Source organism: Bactrocera latifrons, unplaced genomic scaffold (assembly GCF_001853355.1).
Source record: "Bactrocera latifrons isolate USDA-ARS-PBARC rearing strain unplaced genomic scaffold, ASM185335v1 scaffold_5, whole genome shotgun sequence".
Classification (NCBI taxonomy): Eukaryota; Metazoa; Arthropoda; class Insecta; order Diptera; family Tephritidae; genus Bactrocera; species Bactrocera latifrons.
Genome location: NW_017537156.1, coordinates 1,690,514 through 1,699,222, shown reverse-complemented (window position 1 = coordinate 1,699,222; position 8,709 = coordinate 1,690,514). Strand labels below are relative to the sequence as shown.

The 8,709-nt window shown below is 34.5% G+C and overlaps 1 protein-coding gene across 1 annotated transcript in view; it reads right to left on the bottom strand.

Moving 5' to 3' along the window:
• LOC108973739 overlaps positions 1-6,451 on the bottom strand; it is a 90,527-nt gene extending 84,076 nt beyond the window's left edge. Inside the window, exon 1 of the mRNA XM_018941199.1 lies at positions 6,314-6,451. The gene's annotated coding sequence lies outside the window, so the exon portion shown is untranslated. The remainder of the gene's footprint in view (positions 1-6,313) is intronic.
• Positions 6,452-8,709: the final 2,258 nt, after the last annotated feature.

Genomic DNA, 8,709 nt, shown 5'->3' with positions numbered 1-8,709 from the left:
CCCTCCCTAGTGCGATCCTTTGTGCCTAATTTCATTTTAATATCTTTATTTACGGCTTAGTTATGACATTTTATAGGTTTTCGGTTTCCGACATTTTGTGGGCGTGGCAGTGGGCCGATTTTGCCCATCTTCGAACATAACCTTCTTATGGAGCCAAGAAATACGTGTGCCAAGTTTCATCATGATATCTCAATTTTTACTCAAGTTACAGCTTGCACGGACGGACGGACAGACGGACGGACGGACTGACAGACATCCGGATTTCAACTCTACTCGTCACCCTGTTCACTTTGGTATATATAACCCTATATCTGACACTTTTAGTTTTAGGACTTACAAACAACCGTTATGTGAACAAAACTATAATACTCTCTTTAGCAACTTTGTTGCGAGAGTATAAAAAACATAATTCGTGAGGCAAAATATTGTACATGTAGATTTTTATATCGATATTTTATTATTGCGAAATTTTTCATTTTGTTTCGAAATAATTTACCTCAGAGAAAAAAGTTGGTAAAAAATGTACCATCAGCTCCATATCATAAATTTCAGACCTTATCGCCTGGTGATCCGTATATAACTTCCACGTTCCTAAGGTAAAACAATATTATGTAACATATATACTTTGGAATCATAACGCATTGGAAGAATGGTTTTAATAGCTATTAAGGTTTTAATAGCTATTAAGAAACACACATAAAGTTGTAAGTACAACACAACAACAAAAAAAAAAAAATTAAATGAAACCATATTCTAACCGCAACAAATTATTAGTAAATGAAAAAGGAGCGCTAAAACAAGCACGCATTGAAACGAATTCACTAAGCTGAGCGCGTTACGCCCACTCTGCTACCGATTACATACTAAAGCACTAAAAAGCAACAAAAAAATATTTACAGCACAGGCGCAAAAGCAAAATAACAAAAATAATAGTAATAAAAACTAACAACAAACAACATCTAAAAATATAAGCATAACAAGTAAGAAAGAGCTAAGTACGGGTGCAACCGAACATATTATACTCTTGCAACTAAACAAAAGCCAGGGATATCTTAAGGTTCTAAACGTCAACCAGAGGATTTTTATATATACATTTTTATATATACATGTACCAGGGTTGGATCCAGAAATAGTTTTTTGATTAACATTTACTTAAAATATGAAGATTAAATATAGTAGTCTTTATATAATTTAATATAATGGTGGAAAAATTTCAAACCGACTAATATCAAATCCTACTAAATTGAAAAAAAGCACATTATGTATCGTAGACGTACGGGTGTCATACTTTATTGCAGTGTAGAATTTTTCAAGAACTTCTTCTGTAGTGACTTCAATATCATAATGTGTGCGCAGCAACGTTAGACCGATCAATTTATCTTGAAGCATGTTCGTCCTCAGCCACATTTTCATGCGGCGAAGTGTCGAAAACAAGCGTGGAAATTTGCAGAATATGAGTTATGGGGTATAGGTCTACACTGCAGTTCTCAAAACTTTTCCAATGCAGTAGTCGGCTTGTTGTCTTTTGACTTTTGCTTCTGCCCGAAATGGCACAGCCAGTGATCAAGTTCACCTTTGAGCTTCAAACGTTGCCCGCCGTTGTCATTATGGAAAAGGCCTTTGAATCTTTCTATCAAGCAGTCAATAAGATTTTCCCTTTCTTTGGTTTTCAAATCACATACTTTTTCTGTAAGCAGTAAACTAAGTTGAAATCCATCCAATACTTTTCTAGAAAACGTGTCTTCAAATCAAAGGAATGTACACTAAAACTCTGTGGTATTCTTCACAAGTTCTCACGCAGAAATTGTCGCGTTTTGTTTGTCGGCCGCAGATTCTTGGTTTTTCTTCTGTCTGAATAAATGGAGCGAAAATGCTCCTCAGATGTTTGTTTTCGATTTCGGAACGTTTTCAGCAGTGTATCTATCGTATTTCATGCCTTTACCAGATCGAACGCTTCTTTCTGAAGAATCACGCTGAGTGACACTGCATATACTATACTACTGTGTTTGAAAGGTGAATTTAGTCAATTTCATTTCCTTCCAACGAATTTTCCAGTCATCATAGCACTTGGAAAAATCCCCCGTGATGGCCATCAGAGTCTTCATCCATTCAGCTTTTATATCCTCAATTGAGTCAAAACAGTATCCGGTGGTTATGTGAATTTGCTTACGGCTATTCAGCAAATTCACAAAATCACAAATTCCGGCACGATATTAGTTGAAAATATGTGGAAAATGATCAATAACCAATGCAGTATGAAATGGTGCATTATCGCACTTCTTGGTTCAATAAATTCAGACAAAGTAAAAATCGAAGAATTCACTTTTAGAGCATGAGAAGAAGACGAAAGTATCTCAAATACTAATCAATATTTTGGCGTGTATAAGCGAAGTATAAATTAAAAATTCACCTTTCAATTTGATCACAGTAGTACCTACATTAAACTTACTAGATTTTTCAAACTTTGTTGCCCACAGATGCGTACTACTACTGCGATCTCCTGTGCCAAATCATAGTTGTATATCTTAATTTAGTACTTAGTTATGGGACTTTATAGGTTCTCGGTAAATGGCGTTTTATGGGACACCCATACACAGTCATCCTGATTTCAACTCGTCTCTCATCCTGATAATTTATATACTATATTATGTATATAATCCTATATCTACCTCGATTAGTTTTAGGTGATACGTGCAACCGTTAGATGAACAGAACTGTTTTACTCTCTAGCAACATGCTGCAAGGGGTATAAAACGCAAGCAACAAAAAAATAGCGGAAAATACAATAAAAACTTAAGCGCGCAACTAATAAATGAATGAACATAAAACTCGCTTTAAGTTTTCGAGTTGTATGAATGACAGTAAAATAAGCGAAAAAAACGCAATCAGCGCTAGAAAAGGAAACGATCATCGGCCATCCCGTTGCAAGCGTAGAAAATTGGGTCGACAATCAAAAGACAAAAGAAACGAACTCGATTTGGCACACAAGCAAAAGGTAACAATAAAAACCACGCAGAAGAAAAAAAGCTTAACAACTGGCTCGCATAAGCTGCCAATCAGGCAGCTAGTCAATCAGTGGGCAACAAGCTACCGTCGCTGACCACAAGAGCCAACTGCCAGCCATACTAATGCGCGCACCACACGCAACGAATTGACGTGCCGAGTGTTGGCGGCGCATGCGCAAGCGCATATGTGGGCTGCCGGCAATGTTAGTGGTGGCGCTCACCCGCGCCAATTTGCAATTTAATGACTGCGCCGCACTAGCTTCAGCGTTCCTCTGTTTTTTTTTTTCACTTAATTGTGTGCTGAACTTCGTCACTCAAGCGCTGGCGGCGAATTACACCGTTACGCAGCGCGTTAAGTGAGTTGAGCGTGCGCGCGTAAATAAGCAGTGTAATTGTTGTGAACCACTAAAGCTTGCGCGTACTGGGTTTGCGCATGCGCGTTGCAAGCAGGTTTGTAACGATGACGACAGCCGCAATCAGCTGCAACTCGATATTTGGCTTGAGCTGGAAGCAAGCAGGCGGCTCGCCGAACTGTTTTAGTTTTTCTCACATTGGCGCATGCGATTTAATTTACGAATTTGTGCATTTTTCCATTTTTTCGATTCAATTTAAATTTTTTTGCGTCAGCCATGCGCTGCGCTGACCACTTTAGTGCAAATATTTTCCAAAACCAAACATGTTATTTAAATTGAGCGCGGTAATTTGGATTATTTGTTTGTTGTTTTTGAATTGCACCGAGTTACAAGCCAGTATCGCTGCCAGACGAACAGATGTTTGGAAAATTGTAATTTTCACGCTTCGGCGCAACCGCCAGTCAATAAACTGCCCGCATTGTACAAGCAACATTGCAACAAATGATTAGAACAAAAAAAAAAGTGGTCCCAAATTTTAATGCAAAATAAAACGCCAATAATAGCTGACGCTCGTTTACGCAGGTGCGCGCTCAAAGGGCCGCCGTTACACTGAGTACACCATACCACGCCCCACACCGCATCGCACACCAACACACGCGCGTCGTTGCTTGTATTTGGCGACAGCGTTCCACTTGTTGTGCTGCACTTTGCGGCGCGGCGTGCGGTCGGCGGAGGCAATGATGCGAAAAATCGCGTTAATTGGTTTCACTTTTTCCAGCGCTCTCTTGGGCGCGTGCAAGCGCTCAAGTTAAACAAGTCGATCGCGACGATTCGATTTCGATTCGATCTGCAGTTTGCCGTTTAACTAAGTCGTTCGTTTGCTGTTCGATTGTGTGTCGGTTATCTCATTCTTGACTCATTACTCATCCGTCAAAGCAGTGCACTATAAGCATACCAAAACGTTGTTGTTGGTTTAAGTGAAAAATAAAAAAAATATAATAAGTGCTCATGTTTTTTTCGATCCACTGTTGTCATATAACTGCTTACATAAGATTGTTGCATGCCTTTTGACATAGTAATTATTATGCTTTAATTGTACTCGACTATCCAAACTGGAGTGATTACTTGCATATTGTGTATTGTTAATGGAATTGGTTAATAATCGCATCACACTTTAATTGCAATTTAATGAAATTTATTGTGCAAATGATTCAATGTAATTAAAAATCATGAAAAATTGAACATAATTAATTTTTATTAGCCATTAAAAGTAAATTTAATTTAATTTAAATTTAATTAATTAAATATAATTAACAAATATTATTCAATAAAAAAATTAGTTTCAAATATTAATTAATAAAATTTTTTTAATACTTAATTAATTTAAACAAATTTAACTAATAATTATAATTAATTTAACCTGATCGATTTTCATTTTTTTAAATTATAACTAAATTTTTTAACTATTTTTTTTTCAATTTTTAATTTTTAATTATAAATAATTTAACACATGCTAGTACTTTTTTTTAATTTGTTTATATATGTTTAAATCTGTTCGTTTGTTTAATTATTATTTTTTTGTTACAAATATTTTTCGTATATTTAGCAATTATAAATATTTTTTGCATCTTCTTTATTATAATTTATTTTAGTTCAAATTTGTTAGTCAATTAAGTATAGCAAATCATTATTAATTAACAATTTAAATTAAATTTTTACTAAATTATGGAGGTTAATTATAATTAATTAATTATAAAAATTAAATTTAATATAATTTTAATAGTTAATAAAAATTAACTAAGTTTAATTGTTGATGATTTTCACTTGCATCGAATAAATGGTCAACATAAGTTAAATTATAATTAATTAATAAAAAAAAGAGTTAAATTAATCATAATAATAAATTTAGTATAAATAAACTTTAATTATGATTAAGTTTAATTTTTGATGATTTTCACTTGCATCGAATAAATGGTCAACATAAGTTAAATTATAATTAATTAATAAAACAAAGAGTTAAATTAATCATAATAATAAATTTAATATAAATAAACTTTAATTATGATTAAGTTTTAAATAATACATTTAACTTAAGCTTTAATTAATTTAACGAAATTAATTATAATTAATTTTACTACTACTATTTTTTAAATTAATAATTTAAATTAATTTCTTTTTAAATTAAAGATGTTAATAATAATTAATTAATTATAAAAACTAAAAAATTAATTATGATTTAATTAAATCGGTTAATTATTTTTAATTTACTTGAAGTAATTAATAAAAAAGTTTTTACATAATCATTTTAACAAATTTAATAAAACTAAATTTTAATTATAGAAATTTTTATTCATTTATGTTATTGAAATTTATCAAGATTGATTTTTAATTAATTTATATTTCTTATCTAAATCTATGCATTTCGGTCAATGTAATTTATTTCTAATTCACTTTTTTTATTATTTTACTTTTCACTTTTTGTTAATAATACAAATTAATTTGTATTTGTTTGCAAGATATTTTAATTTAATTTGATTTTATAGTTTTTTCACTTTATTTTTTCTTTTTTTTTTCTTAAGTTTTTTTATCAAATCCATCACATTTAAAAAGTCACAGAATTTACAGAACGCAAATATATGACAGTGAAAATACGATTCATCACATCCGATCAATCAATAAATCGTTGGGGCAATTCAATAAATAACTTGGCGATCACATTACATCTTAAAACCAACAAACAAACAACAATTGCTGCTAATGTTTTTCACAACAACAAAATGCACAAAAATCGCCAATTCGTTCCAATTAGATTTAGCACTTTGTAAGATTCGCACGAGAGTGGCTAATCATCGCTTTGAGGTGACAACAAAAAATCACGCAACAACAAAAACTACACATGTATTAACAACTAATTTATATATTTAATATACCAACAACAAAAACCACACAACACACCGTAAATTCGATATCGATTCGACCAACTAATTCGTACATGCGGCAACAACAGCAACAACACAACGCCTGATCGTATTCGCTAAGATACGCTGTGGTTTCGTGCAGTTCGTACAAGTATCGCGTCACAACTGATCTGTCGATCTACCTGCTTACGATTTTCAAGCGCAAACAATTTGCGGTGTTGCGGTCCATCGGAGTATATTGCTGTCACAATATACACAAGCACACACACCCAGAGGTTTGCCTGAGCTTTGACTGACGTCGTCCACTACCAGTCGTCGGCCAAGCAGCCAGCTGAGGCGCTTAATACCTACCTGCCGCACACCGCACGCCACGCACATCCCACCGCCTCAGCGCTGTGCTTCCTCCAGCTATTCAAGCGGTCTCTCATATATGTATATAATATACAAATATGAGTGCGAACACACACACACAGGCATAAAGCTTTCCTCCAAAATCACTTTGAAACGGCGACAGCGACGCCATATGAATATCGTTTTGTTTTTACTTTCAGCCTTAACCGTCGCAACAACAACAATAGCGGCAATGCCAATAATATTAAAAACAACAACATCAAGAATAACAAAGTTAAAACGCCAACACACGGTGCGTCAAGCAAACACTGGCGTCCGGCAATTGGGTGCAGCACGGTTGATGCACGAAAGCGCCAATACGCGGCTATATTCGCAATTTGAAGAAGTGGGAATTTTTAATGAAAAAAATATGTGGATTCTTCAAATAGTCTATATATGAACACTTGCGCCATCTACTGACCAACGTCTTTCAATCATACGGTGTTGATTCATCAAGTTATTATGATAAGGCGAAACAGTTTTACCAACGAACTTTATTGAGTTAAGACACGCACGTTATAGTTCAAACAAAATTCTACGAATACATTAATACAAACTAGACAATGTAAGCTACTTTCCGATCCTTCTCAAACCTAATATGGCCTGAGCATCTGTAGCTTGAAACAAAGTGCGGATCCCGATGGGTCAAACAGCATCTATTATCTATCAACAAGAAAAGAATCCTTCACAGGTTTCATATACAAGGGCTCGATTTTCGTCTATCAGTTTGTAGACAGCTATATCTTACCTATAGTGGCCCATATCGGCAGTTTCGTAAGCTAAGCATCTTCTTGGAAAAAATGGACGTGTGAAAAAATGTAGATATCTCGAAAACTGAAAGTCTAATTTGTATTTATACGGACCGACGGCCTTGGCCAAATCGACTCCGCTCGCCATGATGATCATTTGTATATACATTATAGGGCCATTATTCCTACTGGGGCTTATAAACTTAGTGGCACCTTCGGTACACGTTGATTTTTAGTCGACTAATGGACCGTTTAACAAGTTCAATTCCTTATTCCAAACGGCGGCAAGAATTACAGTCCGATATTTAATAAAGCCTACTGAGAAAAGATATTAAAAAAATATATATATTTGTTTTTTGCTTATCGTAGACTTGGGTTGGACTCAGTTGCTGTGTTTTAGATTTAAAAGAAAGCAATAAGGCTGATAGTTCACCACGACAAGGCGAAACAGGTTCTGTCATCAGGTTTGCTGACTATGCCAGTAGTATGTAGTTACTATGAAAGAGTTCAAGACAATTCGGAGACAGTGTCGTTCTGGTTGGAATTTATAAGCAAGAAAAAGCACTCGATGTAACTAGCTTTATTGGAACCCTTACACGCAATAAAATCAATGTGATTTACTCGTGACTATAACCACGATTATACATTATTGGCTGTCGGGATATCACTGTGAAATTAGAAATATTCCAACTGTCGACAAAAATTATTCTGTAGTGTTTTTCTTATTCATCATCCAGCGACACTTCTTGTTTATAGCAACAAACTAAGATAAAGTACTAATTTCTGCAGAATTTCTTTCAATTAAAGCGCTAGCCACTACGAAAAGAAAAAATTAAAAAATACCTTGTAACCCGCCTGCTAGCCCCTCTCCAATACGGCATTTCCGGCCACGCCACTGCTGTGTGTGTTGGCTGATCTTCACTGTGGCAGCGTGTTTTTCAAATATGGCAAATCAAGGAGTGAAAAATATTACAAAAGCGAGTTTGAAAGATTTTGACTATTTTGTGTGAGCGCGACGCAATGCTGAGTAATTACTCATTTGTACGTTTGTATGAAAGTCGGTAGGTGCAGAGTAATTTTTTTTTTTTGCGTTAGCTATGTGGTTGCTTGATTGGATGGGCAAGTTGATCTTGAAAGAACGTGAACTGAAATTTTTCTCAACTTGCTTTCTTGTTCGCTTTCTTCCATTCATTCAATGCTGATTTTTGATTGTTGCTTTCAAAATAATTGCTTGTTGCGATAAAATTTGGATATATCCAACTTAATTGTTTTGAGCTTATAGACGAAAGAAGGC